General features: G+C 43.2%; 1 protein-coding gene across 3 annotated transcripts in view; it reads left to right on the plus strand.

The window, feature by feature from the left end:
* The first annotated feature begins 1,866 nt into the window (after positions 1-1,866).
* The window catches only part of GPR171 (G protein-coupled receptor 171), a 71,547-nt gene continuing 52,500 nt past the window's right edge, over positions 1,867-20,913 (plus strand). For all 3 annotated transcript variants that reach the window (XR_015300968.1, XM_086944139.1, XM_086944140.1), the window contains exon 1: positions 1,867-2,095. The gene's annotated coding sequence lies outside the window, so the exon portion shown is untranslated. The remainder of the gene's footprint in view (positions 2,096-20,913) is intronic.

Here is a 20,913-nt window from a genome sequence, read left to right on the forward strand (position 1 = left end):
ATGTTGTAACCCATTTGCCAGTATTTTATAAACTGTGTATTGTATAGTGAGACTATAATCAGTCAAATATGCTTGATTCTAGAAGTAAGATTCCTAATTAAGAGCTTTACTTCGCTATTCAGAAATGCTATTAGTCTCTACCAACTACCGCTATCAGGGATTTTGTTTGCTTGAGGATCAGGATAAGAGTAGACTCCATCACAGTGGTAGTAAGCATTTTGGTGTCCATAAAGAGCCAAAAAATGTGGCAAGAGGAATTATCAGTTTTGTAAAAAGAGTTTGGGAATCCATCCGGTTCCGGATGCCAATTTTTTAAGAGATTTTAAAGCTTGCCTAATTTCTTCTCCTAAAATTAGCTCTTCCAAGCGGTCTAGTAAAAATCCCTCATTATGTTCATCCTGGAGTAGCGGGACACACTATTCCTTGCCATAGAGCTCTCTTTAGTTAGTATGACAAGAGGCGTTCATAACTTCTTGGTCTGCTATAACAATTTCTTTCTCTGTGTTTTTATTTGTGAAAATATAGGGGCATATTATCAAGGGCAGTATCGCCGCTTTAGCTGCACTTTTTGCTGCTAAAGCAGCGATAATATTGCCGTATTAAACACCGGAAAAACACTGTTTCTGTTGTTTTAAATGGCGCAAAAATGTGTAACCACTGATAACCACTGTGTTTTAAGGTATTGAAAACACTGAAGAAACCACACCAGAATTTACCAAAATTAGAAACTGAAAACAGGAAAGCCTAAACATGAAACATTCACCATGCCAAGTTTCCAAACCCTGGAACTAAGCTAACTCAATCAACTCTTAAGGCTTCCTATCAAAACCTAAAAAAGATTACAATCTGATGATAATCCATGGAACTGGGAGCTCACATTTGTGTGTGACTGTTTTTAGAGCACCGTGCTCCCTTGGTATTAGACAAAGGGCCACATCCCCTTATGCAATACTTTGTGTACAATACATTGTGCAAGCACAAGGTTAGCATCTATGTAAAACAAGATTGTTGTTTCTGGGTGTGCACAGAGACATGCCCCTATGACCTGATTGTCAGCTTTTCTCATATTACAGAAGCAGGTACATGTGCATTGAAGCCCTCAAAATGTGCGCTAACTGTGGACAGCTCAGGAGGTGGAGGATATAGTCAGCCCGCCATCTTGGTATTCTTTGAGGGTCATTTGGGAGATGGGTAGAATTTTTTTTACAGCGGCCAAAATAAATTTGGAAAACTGTTAGCGAATTATCTAAAAACCAAACAGCTTACACTACAATTTTTCAATCACAGATGACACAAATACTTCCCATTACAAAGACTCAGGAATTCTAAAACTCGGACCTCCCCCCCCCCTCCCCCCCCCCCCCCCCCTCCGAAGGTTGGCTGGGTGCGGACATCCAAAGACAATTGAAAGTGCGTAGAAGGCATGAAATCGGAATATTTCTGCCTACACAGCACAACAAGATGTGACGGAGGCCTTGAGGGTCCAAAGAAGGTAGGTGCAGCCCGTGACTTTAGCCAACATCGGTGGGCATCCAATAAAACCGTGAACTAGGCATGTCCATTTTGCATAATAAAGGCTCTCAAATGCACAAAGTTACCTTGAGAGATCAAACAGCGTTGTGCTTTTTATGCATGCACAGTCCATCAGTTTATAATTACACACACGTACAAAGATCTGAATTTCTGAAACATAATTTTCGCAACCTTAAGCAGATTTGTCGGAGGGAGGAGTTTAAACGTTAAGGTACTTAATACGTGTTTTCATTAGCGTGACCAAAATGACGGCTGCTGCTTCATTTTGGTGAGAAAAAAAAGCCCGCATACGGTGTGGCTTTACAATCGCTCTCAAGAGGGAAGGGTGTTTGCGTTTCATTTCCTTTCTACTTTGCATGCTGCGTAACAGACAAGCCTCTTGTTCCCCTTTCAGAAGCTTTTTCTCTAAACTCCCACCCGCTAACCAAGAGTGAGGTCATTTGAGAATCTTTCTTGGTAACTTCCCAGTCTTCAGCACACCTAGCGCTGCGTCGTTTCCAGTATTCAGCAGACTGAGGTACCCACACCGCGCCGTCAGAATGCTTCAACACAGGAAGTGAAGGTACTGTGCCAGCAGGTCTCATCTGTAGACAACAACTTTGCTTCTCAACATCAATTTCTTAAAAGCACATTGTTATTACTGGGTCTTTTTCTTAAACTCTTTCAGTTTAACTGCATAACTCTGAGATAAATATATGTTGAGATAGATTTTACTTTAGCCACTATGTTATATATCATTTTATCAAATACAAAAACATATGCTAGAACAAGCAGATGTATGTGAAAATATGTGCAAGATACGTCAAATGCCTGTCGCTACTCTCTGTGGATGTGTTAATGTGTTGATGTGTGAAGGAACAGCCATGAATTATCTTTCTGTGGTGTCGCTATGGCAATGTCATTACCTTGTACCAAACTGTGGTGCTTTTTTGTGCGTACTTCCTGTTTAGTCTGGTAATGAACTGCATATCTGGTTATTTAGAAATAATTTAAAGTTCCAAGTAGTGGTTCTGTTCTGCTGTGTATGTAGCTGTAACAATGTAAAATAAGACCCATCTGTCAGCTTGTGACACTACAGTCCAATTAAGGTGGCTTACAAATAGACTGCATTTTGCACTTTATTGAGATTTGCGATAATTACTGCATGTCTGAAATGTTTCCCTCCCGCGTTGATCCAGGAAAGACCTGGGGGCAAAGTCAAAGGGAAAAAAAGTACTAGTAAAGTGGCAAACAGGTGAAAATCAGGGGGAATAAAGTCAATATGTAATCATGCCTCATTGTGAGGAGAAAAACTCGGAATAGGGCAGTAACTGAGTGCCCCTGCCTTAACAAAGAAACAAACTGATACAGGAAGCACGGGAAATACTTCAATAAGTTAATATTCCATACACAAAAAAATCTGATTTCATGGTTCAACAGAATAGAAGACCGCCCTGCCTTTCCTGTGGTCCGACCAATGCTATGTGCAGAACAATGAAGGAGAAGGGAGCACACTGACTCTCGTCTAAAAAAGCACCACAAAATGAGAACGGATGTCCTGTCTTCCTTGTTCAGATGCCACTGTTCCTTCTGCCCCAAAACAAAATCAATCTATCTATCTATCTGTCTATCCGTCTGTCTGTCTATCCATCCGTCTGTCTCTCTCTCTCTATCTGTCTGTCTATTTATCTATCTAGCGTTCTAGCTATTATTATGTTTCTTATATAGCGCCAGAATCAACCCCCGAAGGGGTATCTCCACGCTTGCCTTGGGAACCCATCCTGGCTTTTCCCTGTGAGATAGCCCCTACAGGGCATCCCCAAGGTGAAAGCCAGGCATCCCGCCACGGGGGGCCATTGTGGAGATTAAGCAAGCTTAATGCCCAGAGTTGCAAAGTGTGAACCCATGATTAGGTCAGGCACCGAAGCGAGAATTATCGAGTCCATGGACATTTGAGCTCAAGACCCTGCCGCGTCAGGAATTGAACCCTGGTCTGACCTCTGCTTCAGGGTCTGCCACTCTAACCAGTGAGCCACACTTCTCCGCTATCGATCTATCTATTGATCTATCTATCTAGCTCTCTGTCTGCCTATCTGTCCTTCCATCTGTCTCCCTGTCTGCCTGACTATCCAAAGAAGATATTTTCCCAATATATAATTTTTGGACTCTTAGGCAATCTATGAGACACAGGAGCTAAATGTTTCATCTCTTCGTCAAAATGAAAGGTTTTCAGACTTTTGCTGAAACATAAAAAAAGTTTCAGCTCTCAAAAAAAAAAGGCAGAGGGTTCCATAATGTGAAGCTCCCATTTCTTTTAAAAAAAATGTTGGCAGGGACTACAGAAAAGTAAATGAAGAAAGCAGAATTTCTGTGGGATTATGATGAAGAAAATGTTCCATAAGAGCGAGCAAGTACTGTGCTGAAAAAAAAGTGACATCAAACATGCCAATCTCAATACAAGTCTTGTATGATTTGGGAGCCAGTGTAATCCTATACGGAGTTAAGGTTTTTTTCAGCCCATAAATAATATGATCCATGTAATTTTGAACACTGCGAAGTTTAGTTAGCAAGGCAAGATAGAATTGCAAATGTCCACATGCGTTTAAACTGTATATGAAAACAACAGAAAACATATAATTTCACCAAGCAAATGAAGATGGCAGAAATAGGACCTTCTCAACCGCTTATATTTGTTTATCCAGAGACAAGTTTGAATCCAAGTCCACTCCCAGAGTTTATCCTTCATCCTCAGGCGTAGGACACAGGACCACATATGAAACCGATGAAGAGGACCCTAATAATTGGGGCTATTTTCATTGAGAAGAGGATTATACTTTGAAGGGTTCTCTTTTAAGCTGCCCACAGTAGAGCAAAGTTTTGACTATGAAGATTCTTCATTCTTTTCAACCAAGTGTCATAGTCAAGGTTGAGAGGGCTAACAATACCAGTGCTCCCACACCACAGAGTCCTCAGACCTGGGTAGATAATCCAACACAGAGCTGATCAATATCGCCACTCCCTTAGAAGGTGAACATGCTATTCTAGTAGCAATTGAATCCCATACTATGTAGAATAATTCAACACCATTTTCGTTATGTGACTTTGATTCGTCTAAAGAAGAGGAATCCGTCAAATTTGCTATTTTGGGACAGTTTACACTATAACACATGCATCTCTGCCCTCCTCCCCCGCCTACCTCAAGGAACCTGTACTTACTTTAGTAATCCATGTCTTAGATAAAGATATATACATTCTGTTTTTTTAAATCTATACTTTAATATACAGTCTTTATAAAAAGACCACCTGGTGTTGGGGTATGACATTTGCTCCAAGATGGCCAAACCTTCTATTGTGTACACACGAACAATGATTATTTCCCAATATCTACAGATGTAGCCAAAAGAGCTGCCAAGACCGGCAGCCGCTCAACCATACGAGGATCAAGAGTTCCACCCCTTTTTTCCCTCAGTTTTTAGTTTTCAGAATAATTAAAAAAAATCCCTATAAAAAACTAAGCCATGCTGAGGGAACACTGGAAAGCACTCTTCCTTGCATAGGTAATTTGCTGATAAGCAAGCGCAGGAATCTCAAATAGGCTTGCATGGACTATTATTTGCCAGGCTGAAGAACTCAGAGCCCAGAGGCCTGTGAGGTCATTGGTTCGGCAAAGTCCTTACCTTCTGGGCTAACCTTTACACCCTGATGAGGTGGGAGCAGAGTAAGATCTGGGTGCTTCAGGTTTAATTCTTGCAGCTTCAAGGGATTCAAATCAATCAGAGACTGGAACCACGTCAAAACTTGTCACAGGTGTGTACGGCAGGGCCGGCTTAAAAGCGATATGTGCCCCTCTTAATGAACTCCTGAGCCACAGATTCCCTCACTGCCACCCTTTAACAGTACCACTAAAGCCTCCATGACCACTCTCTCTCAGATGCATTTAAATTGTTTTATAGAGCCACTCGTACCAGTGTAGGGTGTCAGAGCACTTTACAGGAGAGGATGTGGCGACATGGTACCCCTCCTAATGACCACTTCTGCCACATATTCCCTCACTGCCACCCTTTATCAGTGCCCCAAGCCTCCATAACCACTCTCTCTCAGATGCATTTAAACTGTTTTATAGCACCACTCGTACCAGTGTAGGGTGTCAGAGCCCTTTACAGGACAGGATGTGGCGACATGGTACCCCTCCTAATGACCACTTCTGACACAGATTCCCTCACTGCCACCCTTTATCAGTGCCCCAAAGTCTCCATAACCACTCTCTCTCAGATGCATTTAATTTGTTTTTTAGCTCCACTCATACCAGGGTAGGGTGTGAGAGCACTTTACAGGAGAAGATGTAGCACAGCAGCCAGAGCTTCCAAATCGGGAGCTGGGGATCCGGGTTCGGGTTCGAGTCTCGGTGTTGGCACAACATCCTATGATTCTGAGAAAATCACTTAATCTCCCTGTGCCCATGGACAGCACCTGGATACCCTCATGGTTGATAAGCCACTAGATAAATCTACAAACTTAATTAACTTAACTAACATCACACACATATTATACAGAGACAATCAATCATACGTGTGTATATCAGTATTTAAGAAACATTACATAAGATAGAGGACTACAAGGTGTGGGAGTCCCATTTCATCCATACTGGTTTGAAGTGTAGTTTAAGCGTGCTTGGTCTGGAGAAGCACAAACTTAGAATTTAAAATGGAACACCATGGATGGAGGTTCTCTTTAATAATAAGAAATTATTTCTAACCAAATGAATCCATTTTGCAAAATTAGGATAATGAAAGACTGGGGGAAAAATCGTAATGAGCTGAAATATACCTTGCAGTTTTCATGCAGCTCTTTCATGACAGCTAATTGCTCACTGCTCTACATTAGGATTTTAACGTATAAACTGCAAGTAACAATAGGATCTCTCTGACAAAAGTAGTAGCCTACTGACCTCTTACACTGTATGCACTTTGTGATATGCATGGTACCCTTCTTTGCAGCAGGCATATTAGCCCTCCGCGTTACCGTACCATGAGTCAAAATTCTTACACTAGACAAAACTCAGAGCTCTCTTTCTTTTCAGGAAGAAGATTAATCACCACAGTTATCTAGACATTGTTATTGTTGCCATTGCTGGAGGCAAAGAACACAGCAGCAGGTGCTTTTTAAAACCATAATAAAGGGTGCCCCTGCTCAAGTTCAGCGCCCAGTACGGTGGCACCGGTCACCCCCCCTAGAGCCGGCCCTGGTGTGGGGTCAGAAAGCCTCATTGACCCACCTCACCCTGTGATGAGTTGTGAACGGGTAGGTTAAGAGCGTAGGCGTAACAAAACTTGAGGGTGCCCCCCTGCAAGGTACGTGGAAGGCCCCCCTCTGGACTCTAACAGGAGCTCTCCTGCTGAAGCGCTGTGCTGAGGGGGCCCCCTGGAGCTTGGGGCCCCCCCTGCACCGCAGGGGATGTGGGGGCATGTGTTATGCCCCTGGTTTAGAGGCTGCAGTCAGCAATGATGACATGAGCCGTGACACAGTTAATAGTCACGATTTTGATGGCCTGCTGTGCGGGTTCAAGCACTCAGCTTCTGGCACTTAGAGCGGTGTGTCGCTCTCTCCCGACAGATGCTGAATACAGGCCCGGACTGGCCATAAAGGGCACCGGGCAATCCCCCGATGCGCCACACGGGTGGGGGCTAGTTTTGGACCCCTTGGGGCCGTTTTCGTTACAGGGCCGGTTTTGCAGCATTGCTGCAAAATCGGTCCTGTACCAAAATGGGCCGAAAACCGACCCGGCAAAGAGCTCTGTGGCACCTCCAACCCCCCGAGTGGGGAGGGGGGCTAACCGAGCACTTTGCCAGGGCCGGTTGTGAATCCCAGTCCGGCCCTGGCTGAATAGAAGATAACTGCGACACTCAACACCCAGTGAGACCGCTGAGCTTTCCCATCCCTCATCCCTGCAGTGGCAGCTGAGCCAGCACATGCCCAAAGCAGGAGAAAACTAAAACTGCATGTATTTATTTTAAAAGATGAGTGACCTAGCAAAACTTTCTAGAACCCAGCTGATAACAGACCAGACTCTGTGCTTGACCCAAGATCAATCTGTGCAGGCCCAGGGTCACCTTTGTTTTGTAGATTAAAGATTGATGGGAGTGCATTTAAATTGCGTTGAAAATGGTTTAATAGCAACATGTGTTTTATTTAAGACACTTTATGGGACTTTCAGCCCATGTCACTGCATAGTCAAAGAGAGGAATAAGATAAATATGCTTTTGGTTCCTGTTTTGAATCTGTTGGCCTTCAAAGAGGGATGGCCTGATACACCAGTAAAATGTCATAAAAACCAGAACTAGGGTCCTTTCTTCCATTTATTAATATCACTTATTTTAATCTGCTTCATTATTTACAAACCCAACCATTCCCAGTCATAAAATTAGCACGTGTCTCTGCAGACTTGTTCAGCTGCAGCCTGCAAATGTATATGTAACCTTTATTTTCAGTTGTTTTCACAGGGTTCCTTACTTCTCTGGGAGTGGCTGACTTAGGCCTTGATTTAGAGTTTGACAGACAGGAGTTTATTCCATCAGACCGACAGAGTGAAGTTCCCTGTTGCTATGAGTGGGTACCCTCCTGACAAATTCTGATATGTCTGCCAGCCCAGCGGGCACCACTTGCATGAATTTACTGGACCCATCACAAAGATTGCTACAAATCCTTTGAACGATTGATGGACAGCTCTGACAGAATGACAGCGGTACCTCAAACTTTCAACTTTTTTTTTGTTTTCATAAAGAATATCCCAATATTTTTATTTATTTTTATTTTAATTTATAGCTTTTTACCAAAATACATAGCCGTGGATATTATGCATATCAAATATCATTAAGAAAATCCCAAATTTGAATTGAAAAAAAAACCCACAACAAACAATGACCCCCCTTACCGTGGAAATTTCCTCCCTGGCGTGGGGTTCATGTTGCTGTTTTCACTGCCCGACAATGACAGACACTGAAAACTGGCCATGTGTTCAAAGAGTCTAATTAGGGCAGGCAAACAAATTGCCAAACCTACAAAGGCCCTTACTCCATTGGGCCATCGGAGGTGTATGTAGGTGGTGGAGATGGGGCAGGTTCCACCTTCCACATACTCAAGTACCTAATCAGACCCTTAGTGTCAAACAAACTTTCACTTTTCAGATAATTATGCTCTGACCATTGTTTGATGTAATAAAATTCAAGGTCTTTAAAGAGCTCTCCATCTCCAATTGGAGCTTAAGGGAAAACTTCCTGCTATCAAACCACTTGAGACTTAGCCATGCGGGCGCAAGTGCTAAGGAACGCATGCCCTGATGTAACATATCACCAAAAATAAAAGTGCAAACCGCTGACAAGATGGCTTGGTAAGCTGAACTATTGTCCCTGGAACATTTGATTTTCGGGAGCTCACTAATATGAAATGTGTGATTCAGACTTCTATCTTCTCGAAGGTCAGTAAGCTCAATACCTTTAAATCAGGAATAATAACACCTGGTATTTACATGACGCAAAAAAAGGAGAAGTGCATTATGACGAGCTATATGTAAAACAAGTGATTGGTTCCGACTAGAATAGCCAGGTGCAATAATTTGGTCTAGGCCCACCTAAAATGCAGATAAGTGGAATTCACTTATTCTCATCACAAATGAGGCTAATTCTAATTGAAAGGAACTAATCATTGAACAAAAGCCACTTTAAATTAAGGAAAGATTTGATAAGCCTTAGTTGTTCGATTAAGTCTCACCCCTGATCCTTTGGAGAACTCCTGTTTTCTCCCATGTGTGAATACCAGAGGTATCCCAGAATCTGGAACCAAATCATATAAATTGATCCAGCCGTCATCAATTTTACAATGTGCCACTCCATTCCTCTCTAGTCATGAACAGGCATTTACACCTACAATCTGGTACAGGATGTTGTGTTTGCATTAGTCAGTCAATGCAACAGGCACTTTTTCACTCATTGTTGGTGCAAATATTCCTCCAAATTACCCCCTAGAGATGCAAAAGTGCCTAGAGCTATACACAATTACAAAGCACCAGTGCAGTATGCTTGTATTTATACCTATTGTTCACTAAGTAGGTTTGTCTGCTGTAATGAGAATAGGATTCCTGTTCATACCACCTGGTAAATAGAGTGCCCTAAAACTCAACAGTAATATTCATTGATTGCTTATATTGTTACAATATGTTGACATAAATTACCACCCGCATAAGATGTACCAGTATTAGACTAGGAACCAGCTTCATAGAAAAAAAAGTGGTTAAGGGCTGTTAGACATGCCATGCTTGGCGTGGTTTTCCCCCTTACCTTTCACCTTCAGACATCCTGTTTGCTGACTTTATTTTGTCTGGCTTTAGTACTCTGTGCATGTTACCACTGCTAACCAGTGTTAAGTGCTTCTGCTCTCTTCTTATAACATGGTAAAATTGGTTTATAATCAATTGACAGATTTAATTTACCTGCAAGTCCCTAGTAAAGAGGTATTACCTGTGCCTAGTGTCTGTAAATTACATGCTACTAGTGGGCCTGCAGCACTGAGTGTGCCACCCACTTAAGTAGCACTTAAAATATATCTCAGGCCTGCCATTGTAGCCTTTGTCTGCAGTTTTATATTGCCATTTCAACCTTGCTAAAATACACCTTTTTGCCAGGCCTAAGCCTTTCTTTTTAATACATGTAAGTCACCCCTAGGGTAGGCCGTGGAAAGCCCAGAGGGCAGGGTGCAGCTATTAAAAAAGTTGGACATGTACCTTTTAGTTTTACATGTCCTGATAGTAAAAAACCCATTAATTCATTTTTCACCTTTGCAAGGACTACTTGTCCCATAGGATAACATTGGAGTTCCCTTATGGTACTTAATAAGCTCTAACTTCCAAACAGGAACAACTGACTAATTGACGTTTGGTGTTTTTGGATTTGTAATGAAAAACCCTAACCTATGGTGCAGTTGGATTTTAAATTACAATTTTGAAAATGCTGCTTTTAGTTGGCATTTCCCTGCCTTAATCATTTGTGCCTGGAGCCTTACTCTGGGTCACATGACTGGGAGTAGTTGAAAGTTGGGCTTTGTGTACTCCTCCTAGACAGCCAAACAAACTTGGGAGCAAGGATGTGCCTGGATGGGACATCATTGGCAGGGTAGGAGGGAGTGCTAGACACAGCTCCTCTTACACTTGAATAGGCTGTGGCTTTCCTATACACAAACTGCTGCATACCACTAAAACTAGTCTGGAGCCAGGGCAAGAAAGAGAGGGCGCTTGTGCACTTCAACTGCAAGCCTCTAGGAGCTTCTCTCCAATTAAATGACACAACTGGGTATAGATACTGGAGCTCAGACACCAACACTTCAGTAATCTTCTGGAACTGTGGATACTCTGGTAGGATGAAGGGCTGATGTGCTGCTGAAAGGACTGTCACTCTGCTGAACTGCTGCCCTGCTGTGCTGGCAATCTGCCTGTTGTCCTCTTGACTGGTTGAGAAGGACTAGACCTGCATCTGTTGAACCCAGGAACACTAGAGTGACTCCAAGGGCAAGTTGGCTGGCCTCCTAACACGAGCCTCATGGACAGACGGCTTCAACAACCTCAACCCCAGCACCTGGATTCTGCGAGTCTGCCCTGCCACGTGGTGCCACACCAGTCCTGGACCTTTGGAACTGAGCTTAAAGTGCTTTGCCAAACTCTGTGATTCCAGCAAAACTGATGCATCTCCTCTGCTTCATAGCGCAAACCCGAGCAGAACTGATGCATCACTGCTGCTCTGTGTATTGACCCTCTCACAAAGACCCACATCACCTCCGCAGACCCTAGTCTCTTCCGAACCACTGCTGTATGATGCATCCTCGGTACCGGCCTTCACTTCCCTCATCGTTGGCAGCCTCGACGATGATGATGGACTCTGCATCACAGCATCCTAGCTCCTTGGATCCAACACATCGCCTCAACTGCATCACACATGTTAAATGGGGGACTTTACATTGCAAGCTCTCATTTACCGGATCATCGACGACAACCCAGGCCCTTGCGTTGCAGCCTCGCCGCATCTCAGAATTATTGCATTGCTTCTTCTGTGTGACACATCTTTGACATGGATCCAAGCAACACTCCACCATCCTAGGTCTAATGTACTGTTGTTCAGCGGGCCTAACTGGGTCACAGCTATCGGCCTGTGCTCTATCTCGGTTTGCCTAAACTTGTGACTTTGTCCCTTTTCGGCCAGATATCCACATTTGGCGATTTGTGCTTTTTGGTGCTATTGTCACTAAAATCTTTAAAACTGCAGATTTCCGGTTTCACTGATTGGAGATTTGATGTTTTTGTCTTGTTTCATTTATTAAAAATAACTCCATTCTTCTAACTTGGCGTGAGATACTTTTTGTGTGGTGTGTTTCACTTTATTACTGTTTGAAGTGTTGTAAAATCCTTTACACATTACCTCTAGGTTTAGCCTGACTGTTCTGTGCCAAGCTACTAGAGGGTTGAGCACAGGTTAATTTACGGTCGACTTGTGCCTTACCTTGACATGGATCATGGTGCTGATGAACCAGGGCTCAGACCCCTGTAAACCAACAACCCCAAATTCTTACAAGGGTCCATTTACACAATGGCAGGTTTCAGGTCACAGAGATATCGGGGGCCAGGATTACTGAATACGGCTTGTATTTTCCAACCGCAATCCAGCCATCACAAGTTTTGTTCCGGAAATAGTAAATAACCATGCAGACTGAGGAAAACAAAGTCCTTATCCACATGGCAAATATAGTCACATTTACTACCTGCTCTGAGTAGTTGGTTAATCTAAGCAGGTGACCAAGGAGCAGTAGGGGTTGGAGGGTGCAAGGTCAGTAGGGTTTTTTTTCTGGGCAGGGTAGGCCATTGTGTGCACACTGAATGCTCCGTGTGATGTTGGAGTGGGCTGGGGTGAGTTTTACTAGCAGTTTTACTAAATGTGGACTCTCCCCTGGTAAAATCGGCTACTAGGTTTACGCATCTGATAGTCATGATAGGGTTCTGAGTTAGATGTGCAGGTGCACAATGTTCACGAAAAGATGTGTAGTATATATTTTACTTTGTAATGTTTTACTTCCCTTATGCCTGTTATAGATGGTAAGCAATGTGAAGGACCAATGTAAACATCAGTTTTACCGTGTGAAAATTTTATGTTGGTGATTTGAATTCATATTTCTATGTGCATTCTGTATAAATATATCAGTTTCTATTTCTAAAGATGGATATTCATTGCTTTTCAAAGAGTTTTTTTTCAGCATAAAACTGATGGATATTAATGGTTCTTCAAAGAAATACACTGAAAACAAAAAATAACAATCACTAACGGTGTGCATACCTACACAATAACCTGATATATGCCAGCAATAGGCAACTAGCTCTACAAAGAAGAGGCAAGGTACAACACACAAGTTACAGTAGTGAACAGAATAGCACTAATAAATGCTGCCTGCGTAATATGAAACAGCCTCAATAAAATATGTGTTTACAAAGGGTCTATTAAGTGTTGGCGATCTTTGGTGGCATACCATGTGAAAATAATAATACCTGTTCAAGATGACCCTAACTTTTCTGAAATTCTTCCAGATGAAAAATGCCAAGTGTGCCTGAACATTTTGTGCCTTCAATTTGCCTCTTAAGACATAGGCTTGAACAAATCTGGCACCAAGGATCCTAAGTGCAGTAAGACAAGCAAGTTGTAGGCTAAAGAAACAAATACCTTTTTCTTGTTCCTGGCATACTGCAAACAGAATTGCCTTCAGACACTTGAAACGTATCAATTGAAGGAAGCAAGGCATAGGAAGATTAAGAAACTTGCTCAAATTCCCACGATTTGATGAAGGAGGAAGCTTGAACTTCACACAACTCTCAAAGGCCCAGTTTCACAGTGATTTTGCATGCTTAAGTGCAGTTTTTCGCATGTGAAAACAAAATGCAGTCATCAAATACATCTGTTTTTATTTGAGTAGCATTGTGTGTGGAAATTCACCGACTCCTGTGGAAAAAAACTCTGCACTTTTAAACTGACTCTTCTACAGTAAATGCTGAATGTGAGATGTGGAAAAATGTAAGCCAACCATGTGCAGAGACATCACTGGAATTCACATCATCCATCTGCACAGGAAGTGACATCACTGGTTTCTCACCAAAAGCATCTTTAAAAGAAGAAACCAAGCAACGGGACTTCATTTCCCATCATTTGTTTGCATATGAAGCAACACCAGATCTTTTCTTCTCCCTACTTTAATCAACTCTTCAGGGCATCCCATCACCCAGGTGCCCCAACTAAGGGTGGGCATTGCAAAGCATTGCCTGTTAGGGCCACAAAAACTCTAGTGCCAGAACCCCTGTCCCATTGAAGCATAGAAGGTAAGATAAAATCATGGGCATCACCCAGCAACCCATACTGCTTATCCCACAATCATACCTAGATGTTCATGATGTGTAGACGCTCACATAGCATTCGCACAAAACATAGACACAACCTCATACACCTATGAATATTTACCACACACCCTAAAAATGCAGAAATCATGCTAATTAACCCACTCTGCAGTGCTCCATTCACCAGACCCTACAGACCTCATCACCTACAAGTTTGACACCCTCTTCATGACATGAATTGGATTCATGCTCACATCTTTGCACATTCTAGATGGCCTTTTCCAACAGGCCATAATATTGATCAAGGGAGGAGGCATCACTCCATAATTCTTCCTTGTCCTCCACCCTAACACTCCACTCCATGGAGCTGCTCAAATGCCATTTCCCACTCTCTGGAACACATACCGCTACCTTCCACCTCATCTGAAGGCCTAATGGACAGAACCTGGACTTTGTTGAACAATTCTCAGATCTTCTCAATACCTCATCCATCCAACATGCCCACATAACTCTCATGATTGACTTCAACCTCCCAGACAAGACAAACAAAAAAAATCCAAGAGGCACCCTCTTCCTCCTCATTGAGACACTTTACATGGTACAGAATGTCACACCAACAACACATGGAATGCCACATCTTCACCTTTGTCATCTCAACATCACCAACCATCCAATTCAAACCACCCATATTCCTGGACTGGACTGTCACTTTGCTAGCCCTATCTCTCTGCCCAGCATCCTACCAAAATATCAAGGTCAACACAAACAAAATACCAAACATTCAGATCACTAAAAACTGTGAAGCCATTCCTTTAGCTGAATAGTCAGTTAGCCAAGTCACTTCCATTGACACCACCATAGTGACGGTAATGGTGGCTTATTGGATCTCTGGCACTCTTCCCATCAGCTAATGACTAGAAGGTAACCCCTTTGTCCCACCTTCTGCAGAGCTGACTATCTTCTGGCTGGTTGCCACCAATTAATGAATGTATCTCAAGTTGAAATCTGGATTTCCCCACTGCTGACCTAGCTTCCCAATTTCACACAGCACAATTTGACTGTTTCTCTACACCATTGCATCAGAATTACAAAAACTCTTTGTATTCCTATTATTTTTGTCAACTTACAGCATAAAATCTCCCTTGGCGGAGAAACCTTCACTTGTTACCTTCTTCGGTCAAGAACTTAGGGACTAATTATGAGCTAGGTGGAATGTTGTGCAGTGATACCCTATGGCTGGAATTACCATTACCGGGCAAAATCTTGCATGGAAATTCACCTATTATAGCCTTATAGCCCACTGCAGAGGGCTATACCAGTTGTTAAAGGCCCTGCACCCGCGTGACAAGCTTGAGCCACAGGCAAGGGTATATAACAAGTCAGAGGGCCTTTATCAATCAGTATAGCCCACAGCAGAAGGGCTATAATATTTTTAGAAAACTCTACCAACTAAGGTAAGAATGTTCTAAATTAAAAGGGAGGAACATAAAAATAAACTTTGGTATGCTGTAGCTCCAGTCGTATACCAGCCATGATAAGCCTGGAGCTACTCCATTGCTTTCGGTGGAACTCTTAACATTCCATTGTTGTAATACACATCTGAATGGCAGATTAGTTAGGACATGGAATTACCAAGTAGAATTCTTCCTGGTATTCCTTATTCTGAGGATTTTAACATTCCCATTTTTCCATCTGCTCTGAGTAGGTGGCAAATGGGAGCAGTGACTTCCCCTCAGGGCACAGATGGAGGGAGCAGGGCAGGCAGGCAGGGCAGGGGGGAAGGGAAGAATAGTTTTGACAAAGCGGACCATTGCATGCTCCTCCCTTGCAAAGAAAGAGTTTGCCAGAGACTGGGGATGAAGCTTGACTGCTGTTGAAGCTAAAACCTCATGTGATTTTACTAGCTGAAATTTCTGGCTGGTAAATTCAGGTCTGATGTTCCCTGCACCTGGCAAAACTGGGTGGGGGAAAACTGGGCCAGTCGAGATCAGACAGAGGGCAGTTCCATGCAGGAATTTCACTCCTTGTGACTTGCAGCTCCAGCCTCGAGCTTTATCAGGCTATGTGATGGTCATCGTCTCTGATATGGTAAAAACATATATCAAAAAATCCCTTTGGAGAAAAAAAGGAGAATCTTTCATGTTACCTTTACTCTCAAAGGATCCTTTCGATAGTTGTCACACCCCATGTGGGTGCTAGTGTTGAAAAGCTCTATGGTGTATATAGAGTTGTGACAACGTATTGCTCTTAAAACACTTCGAGTTCTGACAATCCGCCTTCTGGTGCACTCTCTGACTCCCCACCTGTCATGGCTTCTACTACTATAATAAAGCAATGCATCCTGTTCAAACTGAATCCTTCAGCGCAAACATTTAATTTGAGTGGTTTCCTCTGCATCTAAAACCTTTTTGACACTCTAAAACTCACTTTGCCAGTATATTCTGACTCCCTATACTGGATGAATCATCCTATTAACATTTATCTCAAGGCTCACTGTAAAACGCCCTACCCTATTTGTTCCCTCTTTGAAATGTTTCTGTTAACTATCATCTTTGATTCCTACATGCAACAATTGTTTGTTTTTACCTCTCCGTTCATTTCCCAGTTCTTCTTCAATATAGTCAGCGGAAGACTCACATTACCAGAAAAAAATGCCAAAATGGATAGGTAATGCAGACATTTTTCTATAAAACTACTCAAGCGCGCCTGCACAAAGGTGCCTACTCTCTCTGTCAGGACTGCCAACAAAGTGCCAGACATTATGTTCAGGATCTACCTCTTTTTCCTGCATCCATTGCGGTGGGTTTAAAGAGGGCTCATGCACAAGAGCTTCCATTTAGCAAGTTCACGTTAAACTTGACATCTTTTTAGACAGTGACATTTAACATACTTTGCACGTACATGCTCAGGGACTCAGAAAGTGTTCTACTTGCAAAGCACATTTCTTCGTAAGCATTTTATCACAACACTGTACATTCTGTTCAAGAATCAAGTACACTGAGCACACTGCCCTTGTATTTTGTTGTTTGTTTGGAAAGAGCTCTGTATCGGTAAGACACATAAGAACATTGATAACAAGCATTTGCAATGCAATAGGTCTCGCCTTAGGAAAGTTTAAGCTATTGGTATTGTAAATGACAATTTTTTTTATTTATGTGTTGGTTTTGAAAATACCGAAATTAATAGCGTTGTCATTTGATATTTGATATTTATGGTTTTTTGTAAAGCGCAGCTTTCGCTCCCGAGGGAGCATCTTGCCAATAGTTTTAATTTTCGCAAATATGACACCTATAGCATTTGTAATGCAATATGTGTTGTATTTACGTGACTTAGATGTGATATTACACATAACAATGGCTTCTAATTTTTGTGACATTTGTAATAAAGCTTGAAACATTGAGAGAACATATTTGAACCAGTTGTTGTTGAATGGTTGCACAGATTGATGCTGTGGTGGCGCTGAATGATGTGGTGGCGACAAGTGATGCTGTGGCTTTCAGTGATGCTTTGGTAGCGTATAGTGATGTTGTGGTGCCCCCGAGTGATGCTGTGGTGTTGCTGAGTGATGCTGTGGTGATGCGATAGATAGATAGAGTGAGTGCGATAGATAGAGTGAGTGCGATAGATAGATAGAGTGAGGGTGATAGATAGATAGACAGACAGACAGACAGACAGACAGACAGACAGACAGACAGATAGAGTGAGGGCGATAGACAGATAGACAGACAGACAGACAGATCTGGATGCGGCTTGCCGGACTTCCATGCACGCAGCATGACAACGCGACTGTGACATTATGAATACATTTTTAAGTCTAAATAACCACAAACAAGCCCATTGCCCACCCCAATAAAAAAAAAAATAAAAAAAGAACAGCCCAAGCTGGGTGTGATAGTATAAAGAAACAGTCCTACCTGGTCCCAGTCCTGGCTCCTTGACAAGTGTGCACGCTTTCCTGATAGCAGCACAGCATGGCGAAAACGTTGGTTTTACTTTCCGAGTGAAAGCCGCGTTAGATGCCGCCGAAGGACAGGGTCGTAATCGGTGACTAAGGCGCGTAGTCCTTTGCTCTTACTTTAGTAGCCGTTAGTATTACCCGCTCGGCCAGAAGTGTTACCAGATACGATTGACTGCCATGTTTATTTGTACAATTAATAAATGCCTAATGTACGTTCGTCCTGCCTGCAGATAGTTATGTAAATCACAAAGATTACAAGTTCTCAGAGAATGGCAAAGTGGCAAAGAGGTGACAACAGCGAAGTAGATTATATCCTGCTCCGCCAAAAGTTTAACCAGAGATGAATGCTGCCATGTTCTTAAGTAATTAATTGATTCATGCACATCCCGTCCTGCCTGCAGCCTATTAAATAAATTAAGATTCCTGGGAAATGATATGGTGAGTAGCTTATCAGGCAGTCCAATACACTAGTTATGGTGATAGATAGAGTGAGGGCGATAGATAGATAGATAGAGTGAGGGCGATAGATAAACTGTATTTATGTTGCATGAGAAGAGTGTAATTATGTGGCGTGTAATTATGTGGCACTGAGTGGTAATATGGGGAGTGTATGTTGTATTCAGTAGAGTGTAATTTTGTGGCGTGTAATTATCTGGCACTGAGTGGTATTTGGAGTGTTTGTTAGCATTGAGTGCAGTGTAATTATGTTGCATATAATTATGTGGCACTGAGTGGTATTATGGGGAGGTTATGTTGTATTCAGTAGAGTGTAATTGTGTGCCGTGTAATTATGTGGCACTGAGTGGTATTATTTGGAGTGTATGTTCCATTGCAGAGTGTGTGAGGGTGCAGAGTGTGAGGGTGCAGAGTGTGAGGGTGCAGAGTGTGTGTGAGTGTGCAGAGTGTGTGTGAGGGTGCAGTGTGTGTGTGAGGGTGCAGTGTGTGTGAGGGTGCAGAGTGTGTGAGGGTGCAGAGTGTGTCAGGGCAAGGGGAGACAGAGAAGATAGAGAAAGTGAGGCTGGGAGTCGATTTGTTGGGAGGGAGAGTCCAGGGCACAACGCATGCCTTAAAACAAGGCTCTCTCGTTATGCCGCTGGCTTCTAAAGTGTTAATTGCAGTCTTAATTTCTCCCCTATTGAGTAACCTTTCTTCTGTCCTCCTTACCTCTTTATCCTTAGAAGGAGTAAGGTGAAGAGCATTGATCACTGAAGCGTGCGGGCGCCTCAGTTCTACCTAATAGTGTATTTTTTTAGTATCTCCCCAAGTTTACCCTATGTATTTAAACGATGTGTTTGTCGAATATTTGCGTGGAGTGGGGCAGATTTGTAACGTGTTTATTCATCAACATCCCCTTCTCATTTAACGGCATATGGGAAACATCACTGTGTAACTTCTGCCTCTGTTTGTGTTCCACCTTACAACCAATCACAGCCGGGAAGACCCGGAACCCAGCTCAGACATTCGCGGAACGTGCGCTCTTATCTTCTCACTACAGAAAACAACTGTGTTAGATCAAGTATGCAACTACAAGAGAAGAATCACCCTAGTTTCATGTGACAGAGGTCACAAAAGTATATTTTGCAAATGTACCTGAAAAGCACTGAATATATGAGAGACAGAGCGAAGGAAAGGGAGAAGGGTGAGGGAGAGAGAAAGAGAAGGAAGGGGGAGGGAGAGTGAGGTAGGGATGGGATGCAAGAGGGTGAGAGAGAGAAGGAAGGGGAGAGAGAGAGAGAGGAGAGGGAGGGAAGAGGGAGAGAGAGAGAGAAAGAAGGGCCGAGAGATGGAGGGAGAGAAGAGAGAAGGGGAGAGGGAGCAAGAGAGAGGGAAGGGGAGAGGGAGCAAGAGAGAGAGAAGGAAGGGGCAAGAGAGGGTGGAGAGAGGGGAGGTAAGAAGGAGGGAGAGAAAGAGAGAGAGGGGAGGGAGGGAGGAGAGAGGGGGAGAAAGAAAGAGAGAAGGAAGAGAGCGAGAGAGTGAGGGAAGGAGGGGCGGGAAGAGGGAATGGGAGTGGGAGAAGGAGCAAGAGAGAGAGAGGGTGAGAAAGAATAGAGGGGGGGTCTAAAAAATGACTCTCCATCAGAAAATACTTAGAAGGTCCCAAAAGCGAGACCTGGTGGGCTATTCCAATGCTTGTTTTGTTTGCAGTGGGAAGAGGCTCAGAGGAAGCAGCGATGGAGGAGCTGGGTGTTGGGGATGTAAGCAAATGGTGGAAAAAAGCATTTGGTTGGAAGAGTAAGATAGAGAAGGGGGGGCAGGGATGTGAATGGGCAAGCAGCAGATGGCGAGGAAAGACCAAAACCAGAACTGCAGAGGAGCACACAAACTGTCCCTGAGGTGAAGCCTGGCATAGAACTCTACCATGTTTTGTCACAATCATCATCTAAAGTGAGTCTGTTGTGGTTTGAGCTGTTCAAAGGTGGTGAATGCGTGAGCACTTCCTGAAATAAACTGTTATCGTCTGTTGTGACAGTGACAGTGTACACGGCGACAGTGCAGGAGCAGCAACAGTCACCAACTTCCAGGGCATTCGGAAGCTTTCACACTAGCAGGGTGCAACACTCATTCATCTCGCAGATGGTTGACGCAGTTTGCTCAGGGTGGAGGGAGCAGCTCTGACACCCTACATTTTGCATACGAGTCCCCGAGGGGTCTAAAAATGGCCTAACTCTTGGAAAGCGCCTGCAGTAAACACGACATGTAAAAAAACACTCACAAAATTAAATCTGCCATTCTACGGTGAAAAGCAATGAGCACTGAAGTTTACGTGGGACGGCATGGACCGTTTTATAAGAGTGTGAGCTCCTGCAGGAAGGTGCAGCGACCCCATGGGCGCTGTGCACGTGTGACAAACCATTCGTCACAGCCGGTCAAAGAACAAGGCTGTTAATGAGGGGAAAGACGAAGCGGTTCGAGTCAATGAGGGATATGCTGCAGGAGGGGTGAGAGAAACTGCGTGGGAGTCCAGCGCGGCCACGCTAATTAAACAAGCCATACACATATGAGAAATATGCATTTAATTGATATAAAT

Source organism: Lissotriton vulgaris, chromosome 11 (assembly GCF_964263255.1).
Source record: "Lissotriton vulgaris chromosome 11, aLisVul1.2, whole genome shotgun sequence".
Classification (NCBI taxonomy): Eukaryota; Metazoa; Chordata; class Amphibia; order Caudata; family Salamandridae; genus Lissotriton; species Lissotriton vulgaris.